The following is a 15,362-nucleotide window of genomic DNA, read 5'->3' as shown; positions in this document are numbered from 1 at the left end:
GGGAACCCGGGAGGCGGAGCTTGCAGTGAGCGGAGATCGCGCCACTGCACTCCAGCCTGGGCGACAGAACAAGACTCCATCTCAAAAAAATAAAAAAGAAAAAAGAAGAAGAAGAATAGCAGAACTAGCCACCTACAAATTTGTTTAATTCAAGCTCAAGACCACAAGTCTACATGGTTACTGGGGTTCTGGCAATCGCAAAGGCATCTCTACCAAACGAAAACTACCTGCAAGATACATCTTAGCCTCCTCTGTTTTGACAAGCATAGAATGTGGCACATTAGCATAACAGAACAGTAGCACCATTTTCATTTCCACCATCCTCAAGCTACTTTGACTCACATCACCTTTTATCCTAACAAAGATCCTGCTACATAGCTATTATCTGTCCCCACTTTATGTAACATTAATGGGAAAATTCTTTTAAATGGCTGCAACAGACTGTTTCTTTGTTTTAGACAATCCCTGACATTCATCTCAGGCGTAGATAAAGTTTAAGAAAGCTCAGTAAGAGGTAATTTTTGGTATTCATCAGAGGTAGCCATCAAAACCTCATCTAAGATGGAAGCTAAGACAAAGAAGAGCCCCTGGAAACGTCAACAGAGCAGAGCCTAAGGAGAAGACACCAGTGAAGAAGCCCTCGTGACCAAATAGCCAAAGGTCCCTAACAACTGTGATGTCTAATATTCAATTTTAGGCAATTTTGTTAAAATTACAGTAATCCTTCTCCCTCCTACTTCTATTATGCCTCAGAAATGAAAAGAGTAACAACCATTTATAGGGCAAAGCTAGGGGGACAGTAAAGTTGACAAGGTGAAACGGCGATGGGGTTTCAAGAATAGAGCAGAAGACAGAACTTACAAGTGTGTCTGTTTTTCTTCTGCTCCACTGTCATCATCCTGGTTTAAGCAATTGTCACAGTAAGTGTGACAGAGTTGCAAAATTGTTCCTACTTCTCTTCTTTGTAGAAAATAATCCAGCGTGGATGTGGCGAAAGAGGAAAGCTTATACACTGCTGATGGGAATGTAAATTCATACAACCTCTGTGAAAAATAGTATTGAGATTCCTTTAATTCCGCCCTAACTAATCTGCTTTTCCTCATGATTCCTAACTGTGCAGTACATCAACAAAAAACAAATGAACAAAAACACTAAATGTCCACTCTGATAAACTCAATCTGACATGCTACCCAAACATTCTCCTTTAGATCATACTAAGATTTTTTAGTCAAAACTGTTTCATTTCCCATTTTTGTCCCCATCTCCTGATCAATTTTAAGATGACTTCATGGTATAGCCCATGGGGATAGGTATGGTCTACGTGATCTAGAGGTGAGGAGATATGGGGTGGTATTATGGCTCTCTGGGTGTCTGAGGTGATGGGTCTTGACTCATGGATTGCTACTTGGCCTGCTGGTCTTCATAGCTAAACTCAGTAACTGTAGATCTTATAACCCAGTTCCTCTGATCTAGGTCAGGATCCTCTAGTGTTGCCTGATTTTCTTCAATTGTGTTACCCCCACAGGTCCCTCTGAACCTTTGCCATATTAAGCTAGCTTCTATTCTGCATTTTCCTCCCTACATGCCTCTTATTGTTCATGACAGAAGGGATCCCATGACAGACAGCCCAGCATTCAATCCAGTATCCAAACCATCATGACCCTAAAGGATGAAGGAAAGGAATTTAGAAATCTCTCCTCCTCTCTCTCTCTCTCTCTCTCTCTCTCTCTCTTTCCTTCTCATGTTTGAATTTACCATCCTGCAAAATTCTTTTTGACTGTCAACACTAACAAGTAATCCTCTTATTCTCCTTTCATTCCTGTGTCATCATCTTAATTTTGGGGGGCAGATAGGTATGCTTCAAGCAGACTACAAGGTTAATGTATACACACAAAAATGAAAAATTTAAAAATGCTTTTAGATATTACTTATTTTATTCCATGAGATCTCAGTCAATAAATATTTGTTGTATGAAAGAAATACATAAATGTTTACATTGAAACAAAGTGAAATACAGAAAATAGCAACAAACCTACCAGACCTAACTAACCACACAGCTGGTGATAAAACTCTGGAAAAAAATAAGTTCCTGCAAGTCTTTCTCCACCTTCCTACAGTTTTGTCTTACAGAAAGAAAAACAGTGTCTGTAAATATAATTTCAACAAGAAAAAATTAATGCTTTATTAGTCCATGGTGGCGGTTTATGGTGAAAGTTGAAGTTTATAATCCTAGACTTTGGCTTAAAACACAGCAAACACAAAGATGCTTATTTTGTTCTGCTTTTCTTCAAGGAGAAAAATAATCTTGAATAGATTTTAAAAATCCTATGGAAACATATTGAAAACTTACCTGTTTTAAATGAAAATAATTTATAAAGCTTAGAAAAATTCTACTTCACAATATGAAAAGACATCATAGCTGTAATTGAGACCTATTGCCTATAATTTTGAGAAATTTTAACTAATGAGAAAGAGAAGGCATTGAGAGCAAGACTGTATTGGAGCTACTCCATTTCAGTTTCATGGAAATAAGTGAAAATGTTCTTCAAAGAAAATGAAGCAAAGGCCCAAATTTGCGAAAACAGACAAAGTAAGATTTAGCTGTAGTGCTGGTGCATGTGAGGAGGCAGTTAAAGAGAAGCCTGGAAAAGACTGAAATCAGATCCTGGGGAACTAGGAATAACAGACTAAGTAATTTATTCACTGTGTTTTATTTAGCCTTTCATCCTAGGGACACAACTCAGAGTATATATATTCTCCTTATCATTATTTATTTTATCAAAGAAATATTCCCTACTGTAAGCACACTATGGGGGATTCTACGCCTATGTGTAGTGAGCCACGATCCCTTGGGTTGCTTCAAGCATGTGTATGTGTTTTATCAATATTATAACAAGAGACTAAGTCAAGGGAACTAGCAGCAAGTGGGCATGCCCTAGGAAGAAATCAAGGGGAGATACAGTTTTCCCATCAATTTCAAAGGTGAATTATACAGGCCTTGTCATAAAACCAAAAAAAAAAAAAAATGAATTTCCAAGGATGGAAAATAATGAGATGGCTAGAAAAGCAAAAGGCCTGGAGACAGAGTAGTTTTGTTAGTCTAATGAGAAGTACAAAAAAAAATTATAGGAAAAAAGAGCTGCATTTTACATTACCTACTTCCACTTACTACAAAGTATCCAAGCACAGAAAGTTTGACTTAACACCTACGAAAAGAAATTATGATTTCCAAAGATTGACAGATTTTCCTGCCATGGCCAGCCATGCCAGTGTTCTTTCCTTCCTTTATGAGACTCATGATGCTTTCCAAGGTTTTTCCAAAGAAAGAAATCAGAATGTGTCTATTTAACAATATTATCTTTTCCATTTCCTTCCAAATTTTACGATCATAAGTGGAAATAGATTTCTCCATAGTTTATGTCTCTTTCTCCAAAGAGAGTAGAAATTTATACTCAGTAACCACCTCTGCCTTTTTCCCCTTCAGGGGGCAGAAGTGATGACTCAAGTATAAGAGTGAAAACAATGGTAAAATGAAAGTTTAAATTTATACAGAAAAAGAAGAAAAAGAAATTTTACTTTCAGATTTTCTTTATAAAAAGTGTTGACAATATCCTTTAGAAAACACATTATGAATAAATACTTTGCTGCTCAAACCCATTGGATATTGCACTGAGCATACTCCAGCATTTAATGAATATTTATTGAATGACTGGTAGGCCCTGAAGAATAAGTAGGTAAGAACTAAACACTGCAGCAGTTAGTATTTTCAACAGAGGCTAATGATTAGGAAAATATTTATGATCTATAATAAAAGATGAACATACAATAAAGACAATTTGCTTCACAGTATTCATAACCAAATTAATAGTGTTTTTTAACTTCTGATTCCAATAGTGATGATAGAAACGGGATGGGATTCATAACTACAAAACTGAACAGGCAGTACAAGACTGTGATCCCTAAGTAAAGGGAAAAAGCAACATACGCCCTAGGATTGCACCAGTCTGCTGCTTGGAGTCAGTTTCTAGGCTTCCACCCAAGGACGGGGAACCCAATCAGAGTCCAAAGTTTCATTAAGTTGAAAAAAACAGAGATTGGAGTTTGTGGATGTGAAGGCAGCTAGAATTTGCCATCTGAAACACCAGACAGGGCCAGGCACAGTAGCTCACTCCTATAATCCCAGCACTTTGGGAGGGTGGATCACTGGAGGCCAGGAGTTCGAGACCAACCTGGTCAATATAGCAAAACCCCATCTCTACTAAAAATGCCAAAAAATTAGCCAGGTGTGGTGGTGCATGCCTGTATTCCCAGCTACTTGGGAGGCTGAGACAGAATTGCTTGAGCCTAGGAGGTAGACGTTGCAGTAAGCCGAGATTGTGCTACTGCACTCTTGCCTGGGCAATAGAGCGAGCCTCTGTCTCAAAAAAAAAATTAATGAAAAATTTTAAAAAATAATAAAACACCAGGCAGGCATGAACTGCACAGAGAGAGCTCTGGATACTTAAATACTGATCTGCTCATGTAAAAGGAAAAACTACCCAAAACCAAGGAAATAACCACTGAAAAGTAGTAAGCAGAGTTTACACTGGGCTTAAAATCATTCATATTCTGACCAGACAATGTGGAAACACCTCCTAATATGAAGGACATTGGCTAAAATTCTGAGAAAGATATCTCCTTAATAATGGGGCTAAATTATGCCAAATTAGAGTCTGCTCTGGACTCACCCTAAGTTTAAAATAAAGCTTCAGATGATCTAACCTATTTTAAATAATATAACATGTTAGAATAAAGCATGACACAGTTTAAAGAATACAACCAAAGCCAAGTGCAGTGGCTCACACCTATCATTGCAGCCTTTTGGGAAGCCGCGGCGAGGCAGATCACTTGAGCCCAGGAGTTTGAGACCAACCTGGGCAACATGGCAAAACTTTGTCTCTACAAAAACACAAAAATTCCCTGGGCATGCTGATGTACACCTGTAACCCCAGCTACTAGGGAGGATGGGATGGAAGGATTGCCCGAACCTGGCAAGGGTGAGGTTGCAGTGAGCCATGATCACACAGCTGCACTCCAGCCTGGGTGACAAAGTGAGACACTGTCTCAAAACAAACAAAAAAAACAACAACAACGAAAAACAACTGAACACAGCAACCAAGAACATACAATCCACAATGACCATCAGACCATCGTCTAATAAACATTATTAGGTACACAGAAAAAAAGGAACATATGACTAATTACTAAGTATCAATCCATAGAATCAAACACAGAAATAACAGACCATAGAATTAGCATTAACGTACCTTTAAAGGGCTACCATAAATATTTGTCATAGGTTCAAGAAGTTAGAGAAAAACCTGAACATAATGAGGAAAGAAATGGATAATATATGAAATGCACAGTGAACTGGGAGAAACACAGAGAAAATATACTAAGGGAAAAGTGACAGCATCAGTAATTTGTAGGATAATAGCAGGTAGACTAACATACTTGTAATCAGAGGTCCAGAGGCGAAGAGAGAAAGAAGAGAATACAGAAAAAAAAAAAAAAGTTAAAGAAATGATGTTTGAAAAAAACCCAAATCTGGTTTTATAAAAGTGAAACGTCAGATCTAAGAATCTCAACAAACCTGAAGTAAAAGAAAGACAAAGAAAACTCACAAGGCCATATCATAAGAAAGTTGCCGAATACTAGAAGTAAAAGCAAAATCTTAAAAACAGCCTAAGGAAAAATGATATGATGAAAGACTAAATGATTAATCACATGCTCTATGGCAGAAGGGCAGGGAGGTGGAGCATGATGTGTAGTGTTTGCTAATTCCTGTGGTGTCGCTACTTCTACCTTGTCTATCTACAACTGATGTCCTTGAATACCGAGTCTGGGGCTGAGGCACACAGTCAACTCTCACCAGATGGTAACAAGTTAAACACAGCACACCACTGCACACAGAAAGAACAAATCTAAGAACGGCAGCAGACTTCTTGTCAGAAGCCATGCAAACAATAAGACAAAGGCACAGTTAGTTTAAAGCAGTGAAGGAAAAAAATTAACTTGGAATCACCTATTAAGCAAAAACATCTTTCAAAAATAAAGGCACACTAAAAATTCCTTTACTTAAACAAAAGCTTAACTTAAAGAAAACTGACCACCAGCAGGCTAAAAAATACTACAATAACTATTAAAACAATCTCTTAGGCAAATCAAAATTACAATAAGATACCATCTGACACCAGTTAGAATGGCAATCTTTAAAAAGTCAGAAAGCAACAGATGCTGGAGAGGATGTGAAGAAATAGGAACGCTTTTACACTGTTGGTGGGACTGTAAATTAGTTCAACCATTGTGGAAGACAGTGTGGCAATTCCTCAAGGATCTAGAACTAGAAATACCATTTGACCGAGCAATCCCATTACTGGGTATATACCCAAAGGATTATAAATCATTCTACTATAAAGACACATGCACACATATGTTTATTGCAGCACTGTTCACAATAGCAAAGACTTGGAACCAACCCAAATGCGCATCAATGATAGACTGGATAAAGAAAATGTGGCACATATACACCATGGAATACTATGCAGCCATAAAAAAGGATGAGTTCATATTCTTTGCAGGGACATGGATGAAACTGGAAATCGTCATTCTCAGCACAGTAACACAAGAGGAGAAAACCAAACACTGCATGTTGTCACTCCTAAGTGGGGGTTGAACAATGAGAACACATGGACACAGGGAGGGGAACATCACACACTGGGGCCTGTTGCGGGGTAGAGAGCTGGGGGAGGGATAGCATTAGAAGAAATACCTAATGTAAATGACGAGCAGCAAACCAACATGGCACATGTATACCTATGTAACAAACCTGCACATTGTGCACATGTACCCCAGAACATAAAGTATAATAATAAAATAAAATAAAATGATTTCTTAAGGCAGAAGGAAAATAATATCAGATGAAAATTTGGGTAGACACACAGGAATGAAGAGTGACAGAAGTGATAATCCTGTCAATAAGCACAAATATGTATTTCTCATTTTCACACTTTTTAAATGATAATTATTAAGAGCAGAATTAATGATATATGTGTACATATACTACATATGTAGAAGTAAAATACAAGCCAACCACAGCACAAAGAATAGGAAAGGAAATGGAAGTGTATGTTTTAAGGTTCAACATGCTAAGTAAAATGTCATAATTTTTTTTGAAGATGGACAGTAATAAGGTAAAGATGTATATTGTAAAACCAGAGCAAATATTAAAATAAAACAAGGAAGCACAGATTTTAAGTCAAAAGTAGAGATAAAATTGGAATAATAAAAATCCAGAAAAATCAGAGAAAAGATAAAAGTATAAAAAAGGTTGGGACAAATGAAAAAACAAATAAAAGGTTGGTACAAATGAAGAAACAAATAGCAAGATAGTATATTAAACTCACATTGATGGACATTACAGTAAATGTAAATGATCCACACACTCCAATTAAAAGGAAAAGATTGAAAGATTTGGTTAAAGATAGTACCCTAATATATGATATTAACAGGAAACCCACTTTAAACATAAAGATAAAATAAGGTAAAAGAGCAAAAAGGAATATGCCACCAAAACAGGAATCAAAAACTAGGACTGAATTAGCTATGTTAATATCATATAAGCTAAATTTCAGAGCAAAAATACCTAGGATAAATACCTAGGATAAAAATAATCTTTTTATAATGATAAATAGGTCAATTCATCAAGAGGCCATAACAATCCTCAATGTATAAGTTCCTCAACAGAGATCCCAAACACATGAGGCAAAAAATGAAAAAATGGGGAAAAAATACACATTCACAACTGTGATAGTTAATACTGAGTGTTAACTTGATTGGATTGAAGGATGCAAAGCATTGTTCCTGGCTGTATCTGAGAGAATGTTGCCAAAGGAGATTAGCATTTGAGTCAGTGGACTGGGAGAGGTAGCCCCACCCTCAATCCAGGTTGGCACATCTAATCAGCTGCCAGCATGGCTAGAATAAAAAGCAGGCAGAAGAACGTGGAGTGATTAGACAAGGCCTAGCCTCCCAGCCTACATCTTTCTCCCATGCTGGATGCTTTCTGCCCTCAAACATAAGCTTTAGGACTCAGACTGGCTTCCTTGCTCTTCAGCTTGCAGACAACCTATTGTGCAACCTTATGATCATGTAAGTTAATACTCCTTAATATACTCCCCTTTATATATACATCTATCCTATTAGATCTGTCCCTCTAGAGAACCCTGACTAATACAACAACTACAGTAGGATATTTCAATATCCTTTCTCAGTAACTGACAGAACCAAAACCAGACTCCGTAAAGATATAAAAAGGTTTAAACACAATGAAGTTATCTAATTGAAAGTCATAGAACATTACTGCAAAGCCAGACTACACATTCTTTCTTAAATTTATTCACCAAGATAAATGACATGTAAGATAGATTTATTCATTTATAAAACAAGTGTCAATAAAATTGATACAACTGAAATCAGGCCAGTAAGCTATCAGACAACAAGGTAATTAAAGTAGAAATAAGTAATGGAAAGGTATCTGGAAAATCCTCAACTGTTTGAAAATTATACAACATGCTTCTAAATAGTCAAGGGTGAAAGAAGACATCTTGAAGCAAATTGGGAGAGACACTGATCTAATGAAAATGAATATAGAATGTTCAAAAATTGAGGAATTCAACTAGGGTGATGCTTAGAAGAACATTTATAGCATTAAAAGTTTATGTTAGAAAAGGAAAGAGATTTCAAATAAATTATCTAAGCTTTCACCTTAGATCATGCAAAATCAATGGCAAAAAGAAATGATAAATACTTTTTGAAGAGCAAAAATTAATGAAATTAAGAGGGAAAATAGAGAAAAATCAATAGAACCAAAAGGTGGTTTTTGAGATGTCAAGAAAATGAAAAAATGTCTAACCAGACTGATGAGAAAAAAATAAGGAAAAAGCCACCAATTACCAACATTGGATGTTACTATGGGCATCACTATGAATCAAACATTTAAAGACTAAGAGAAAATTATGAACAATTGCCTATAAATTTGACAACCTAGATAAAATAGACAAATTTCTTAAAACTTTGAGATTTAAGTCAATAAATGTGATTCACCACATAGACATAATTAAAAATGAAATTACAAAAATAACTCAACAAGAAATATGTAACTTGAATAGCAGTATATCTAGGAAAGAAATCAAATCCATTGTAAAAATCTTTTCCACAAAGAAACTTCCAGGTGTAGATGGTTTTAGAGGTAAATTCTATTAAACACTTACGAAAGAAATAATATCAATTCCACAGAAACTCTTCTGGAAATAAAATAAGAGGTATCTCTTTCTAATCTATTTAATAGGGGTCTACATTAAGATAAATCCTGCTGCCCAAACCAGACAGTATTGCAAGGAAAAAAAATAACAACTATAGACCAATATTCCTCATGAACATAGACACAAAAATTCTTACCAAATTTTTTACAAATTGAATCCAGTGATATTTTTAAAATGTAATATCTCATGGCCCAGTGTATTTTATTCCAAGAATGCAAAGTTGCTTAAAAACATAAAAGTCAATCAACGAATCTCACCATTTTAAAAGACCTAAAAAGAAATCATACAAACTTATCAATAAATGCAGAAAAGATTTTGACAAAATTCAGCATCCTTCATGATATTTAAAAAATTCTCATCACATAGGAATAAAAAGTGAAATATTTAACCTCCTATAGGAAACCTGTTTAAAAAAAGTCCTACTGCTAATATTATATCTAATGGTGAAATATGGAATGCTTTCCCTCAAACATCAGGAACAAGGCAAAAATATATACTGGAGGTCTTAGCTTCTTTTTATTTGTGCATGGCATGATTACCTGTGTATAAAATCCTTAGCAACTAATTGTAATAGAATTAATAAGTAGATTTACCAAATTTGCAAGAAACAATGGCAATAAGGGAAGATCAATAGTAACTCTCTACACATATAGTGAACAACTAGAAATTGAATTAAGATAACAATAGTTTCAGAACAGCTTAAAACATGACATAGATAAGTTTTATGTTTGTAAATCCTATACACTGAAACCTACAAAACATTACTGAGAGAAATAAAAGTAAGTCAATAAATATGATTCACCACACAAACAGAATTAAAAACAAAAACCGTATGACCATCTTAATAGATGCAGGAAAAGCATTTGATAAAATTCAGCATCCCTTTATGATTAAAACAAAATCAACAAACTAGAGGCTGGAGGCATAAAAGGAGCATATCTCAAACTAATAAAAACTATATATGACAAACCCACAGCCAACATCATACTGAATGGAGAAAAGTTGAAAGTATTCCCCCTAAGATCTGGAACAAGACAAGGATGCTCACTTTCACCACTTCTGTTCAACACAGTGCTGGAAATCTTGGAGCAATCAGACAAGAGAAAGAAATAAGTCATCCAAATTGGAAAAGAGGAAGTCAAACTATTTGTTTGCCAATAATATAATCTTATATCTACAAAACCCTGAAGATTCCTCCAAAAGATCCTAGGTTTAATAAATGAATTCAATAAAGTCTCAGGTTACAAAATCATTATGTATGAATCAGTAGTAGTGCTATGTACCAATAAGAACCAACCTGAGAACCAAATCAAGAATGCTACCCATTTACAATAGCTGCAAAAAAAGTAAAATATCTGGGAAAATACTTAACCAAGGACATGAAAGATCACTGCAAGGAGAACTACAAAACACTGATGAAAGAAATTGTAAATGACACAAACAAACGAAAACACATCCCATGCTCATGGATAGGAAGAACCAATGTCATAAAAATGACCATACTGCCCAAAGCAATCTACAGATTCAATGCAATTCCTGAGAAAATACTAATGTCATTTTTTACAGTGTTAGAAAAACCAAACACAACAAATAGACAAGTACAACAAGTTGATCTTTGACAAAGCAGACAAAAACATACTCTGAAGAAAGGACACATATTCAATAAATGATGCTGAGAAATAAATGGATAGAAGAATAAACCTGAATCCCTATCTCTCATTGTGTACAAAAATTAACTCAAAATGGATTAAATCTAATACCTCAAACCATAAAAATTATAGAAGATAACCTGGAAAAGCTCTTCTGACATTGGCCTAGGCAAAGAATTTATAACTAAGACCCCAAAAGCAAACGTAACAATAACAAAAATAATTAAATGGGACCTACTTGAACTAAAAAGCTTTTGCACAGCAAAATAAATAATCAACAGAGTAAAAAGACAACCCACCGCATGGAGAAAATATTTGCAAACCATACATTCAGCAAAGGACTAATATCCAGAATCTGCAAGAAACTCAAACAAATCAACAAGAAAGAAACAAATAATCCCATTAAAAAGTAGGCAAAGGACATGAACAGACACTTCTCAAAAGAAGATCTACAAATGGCCAATGAACATATGAAAAGAGATTCAACATCCCTAATCATCAGGGAAATGCAAATTAAAACCACAATTATATACCACTCTACTCCTGCAAGAATGGCTATTATTAAAAAGTCACAAAACAACAGGTATTGGCACGATGCAGTAAAAAGGGAATGCTTATACACTGCTGGTGGGAATGTAAATTAGTACAACTTCTATGGAAAACATTATGGAGATTTCTCAAATAACTAAAAGTAGATCTACCATTCAACCCAGCAATCATTCTGCTGGATACCTACCCCCCAAAAAAAGACTGCATTATATCCGAAAGACACCTGCACACATATATTTATCACAGCACAATTCACAATTATAAAGATACAGAATCAATCTTAAGTGCTCCTCAACTGATGAGTGGATAAAGAAAATGTAGGATATAAATATACATATATATGCATATGCATATATGTGTAACGTACCATGGAGTACTGATTAGCCATAAAAATGAAATAACATCTTTTTCGGTGACTTGGATGGAACTAAAGGCCATTATCCTAAGTGAAGGAACTCAGGAATGGAAAATCAGATACCATGCATTCTTTTTTTTTTTTTTTTTTAATGAGACGGAGTCTCGCTCTGTTGCCCAGGCTGGAGTGCAGTGGCCGGATCTCAGCTCACTGCAAGCTCTGCCTCCTGGGTTTACGCCATTCTCCTGCCTCAGCCTCCCAAGTAACTGGGACTACAGGCGCCCGCCACCTCGCCCGGCTAGTTTGTATTTTTTAGTAAAGACGGGGTTTCACCAAGTTAGCCAGGATGGTCTCGATCTCCTACCTCGTGATCCGCCCGTCTCGGCCTCCCAAAGTGCTGGGATTACAGGCTTGAGCCACCGCGCCCGGCCCCATGCATTCTTATTTATAATTAGAAGCTAAGCTATGAGTACTCAAAGGCATACAGCATAGTATAATGGACACTGGAGACTCAGAAGAGGGGAGGAAGGGATGGAGGTGAGAGATAAAAAGTTATCTATTGAGTACAATGTGCACTATTGATGTGACAGGTATACTAAAAGTCCAGACTTTACTACTATGCGATTCGTTTATGTAACCAAAACCACCCGTACCCTTAAAGCTATGGAAATAAAATAACAATAAACAAATAACTAAATAAATGGAGATACCACATTTATGGCTGCGAAGACATATTTAAAATGTCAATTCTCTCTAATGTGACATATGTTCTATATAATCTCAATCAAAATCCCAGAAAGTTATCTTGAAGAAATCACTAAGCTGATTCTAAAATACATATAGAAATACAAAGAATATAGAATAACGAAACAAATTTAAAAAGGGAACAAAATTAAAATACTTTTATTAGTTGATTCCAAGGCTTACTATAAAGCAAGAATGACGAAAACACTATGGTATCAGTGTAAGAACAGACATGCAGATCAATGATACAGAGTAGGAAATTCAGAGATTCGTACACGAATGGTCAAATGATTTTTCCACAAAGGTGCCAAAGTAATTCAATGGGGAAAGTGTAATCTCTACTAAAAATGATACTGGAACAACTGAATATTCATTCATGTTTTAAAAATAGACATCAACCTTTGTCTACCTCACATAAAAAAGATCTTATATGGTTCATAGATCTAAGATAAAGTGGCAATTATAGAAAATACTTTGAAGAAATTCTAATTTGAAATTAGAAAAAAAATTAAGAGAAATTCTTTGTAATTTTGAATTAAGCAAATTTTTAAACTAGGATATAAAAGGCATGAATTATCATAGAGAAAGTTGATATATTGGACTGTATGAAAATTTTAAATGCTTGCTATTCAAAAGACACTTTGGAAACTAAAAAAAAAAAAAAAAAAGAACAAGTAAAGCCTATAGGAATGTATTTGTAAAATAAATATTAAAGTATTTGTAACCAGAATAAAACTAAACCATTTTAATGTATAAAATTATGTCATAATGATATATATATATATGATATACAAATCTTTGTATACAAAGATATACAAATGGTCAAGAAACCTAGGAAGAGAAACTCAACACCTATAGTTACTAGGAAAATATAAATTAAAACACAATTCAATACCACTAAACACTCACTAGAACGATTAAAATTTTAAAGACTGGTGATAACCAAGTACTGGTAAGCATATGAAGCAACTGTCATGTTTACATATTTCTGATGGGAATGCAAAATGGTACAGTGTCTTTGGGAAGCAGTTTATCATTATTATATAACTTCAAATATTCACTTATATACAACTTACCAATCTTACTACTACATATTTCCCCAGTAAGAATGAAAATATTTATCCATACAAGACTTGTTCCTGAATATTTTTTTAAAGTTTTATTTCTATTAGCCAAAACACTGGAAACTATCCAAATGCATACTGCTTGATGACTAGTTAAACAAATTGGATTACATCCATACACGGAATACTATTCAGTAATGAAACGGAATTACTGATACATGCAACCTGTATAAATCTTTTAAAACATTATGCCAAGTAAAAGTAGCCAGACACAAATAACTCTGCTCTTTTTTATGGCCTACAAACTAAATTTGAAAAAAGGCAAAACTATAGTTACAGAAAGCAAATTGGGGGTTGCCATAAGCAGGAAGTGGGGTTGCAGATTGGCTACAAAGGTACAATGAAGTGACAGAAATGTTCTGCATTATTTGGGTAGTTAGAAAACTGTATATTTCTGTCAAAACTCATTAAAACTGCTTCATTGTATTATATTTAAATTATACTTCAATAAAGCTTATTATTTAAAAAATAACTTTAGTTCTTACGTGTATTGATAGATCTCTTATGTCTCCCTAAAAATACATAAAACCAAGCTGTAGCCCGACCACCTTGGGCACATATAGTCAGGATCACCTGGGGCTGTGTTATGGGCCATTGGTCACTCATATTTGACTCAGAATAATCTCTTCAAATATTTTAGATTTTGACTCTTTTTGTTGATAATATATACATAAAATTTATCATTTAACCATTTTCAGTGGTATTAAGTATATTACAATGTTGTATAACCATCTTTACAACCCATTTCTAGAGCTTTTTCAACCTCTCAAATGCAAAATCTATAACCATTAAACTGTAGCTCCCCATTTCCTCTTCCCTCAATATGATCCCATTCTTGTCATAAAAGTCTGGAAGCATGCACATCAACTGTCTCAAATGTTCATCTTACCTGAACATTTACTAAGTATTTGCTTGACACCTATTTTGTTCCTCCAAAAAAACAACGGATGACTAGATTAAAAGCAATTTTAAAAACTATTTTGAACTTTATAAAACAAATGATTTATTATATGTATAGCACTTAGAAATAGTACCTGGCACATAGTAAGCTCTACATTGGTGTTAGTTATTACTTTCTTTTTTGTGTTAATCTTTATTTTCTATTTTTCCAAGAGTGAATTATTCTTATGAACAGAACAGAATAAAGTTTAGTTGAATTTTTTTTTTTTTTTTTTTTGAGACTGAGCCTCACTCTGTTGCCCAGGCTGGAGTGCAGTGGTGCAATCTTGGCTCACTGCAACTTCTGCCTCCCGGGTTCAAGCGATTCTCCTGCCTCAGCCTCCTGAGTAGCTGGAACTACAGGCATGTGCCACCCCATCTGGCTGAGTAAAAGTATTTGTATTTTTAGTAGAGACGGGGTTTCACCATGTTATTTGTATTTTTAGTAGAGACGGGGTTTCACCATGTTAGCCAGGATAGTCTTGATCTCCTGACCTCGTGATCCACCCGCTCACCCTCCCAAAGTGCTGGGATTACAGGTGTGAGCCACCATGCCCAGCCAAAATTTTTAATAACAGGAAAACTACAAAACAGATAAAAATTTGCTATCCAAATCATATAATTTTTTGATATAAAACAA

At 35.1% G+C, this 15,362-nt stretch overlaps 1 long non-coding RNA gene across 1 annotated transcript in view; it reads right to left on the bottom strand.

Moving 5' to 3' along the window:
- LOC117069693 overlaps positions 1-15,362 on the bottom strand; it is a 325,386-nt gene that overhangs the window by 42,253 nt on the left and 267,771 nt on the right. The window lies entirely within an intron of this gene.

This window comes from Trachypithecus francoisi, unplaced genomic scaffold (genome assembly GCF_009764315.1).
Source record: "Trachypithecus francoisi isolate TF-2019V2 unplaced genomic scaffold, Tfra_2.0 Lachesis_group3, whole genome shotgun sequence".
NCBI classification, from domain to species: Eukaryota; Metazoa; Chordata; class Mammalia; order Primates; family Cercopithecidae; genus Trachypithecus; species Trachypithecus francoisi.
This window is presented reverse-complemented; position numbering and strand designations above follow the sequence as displayed.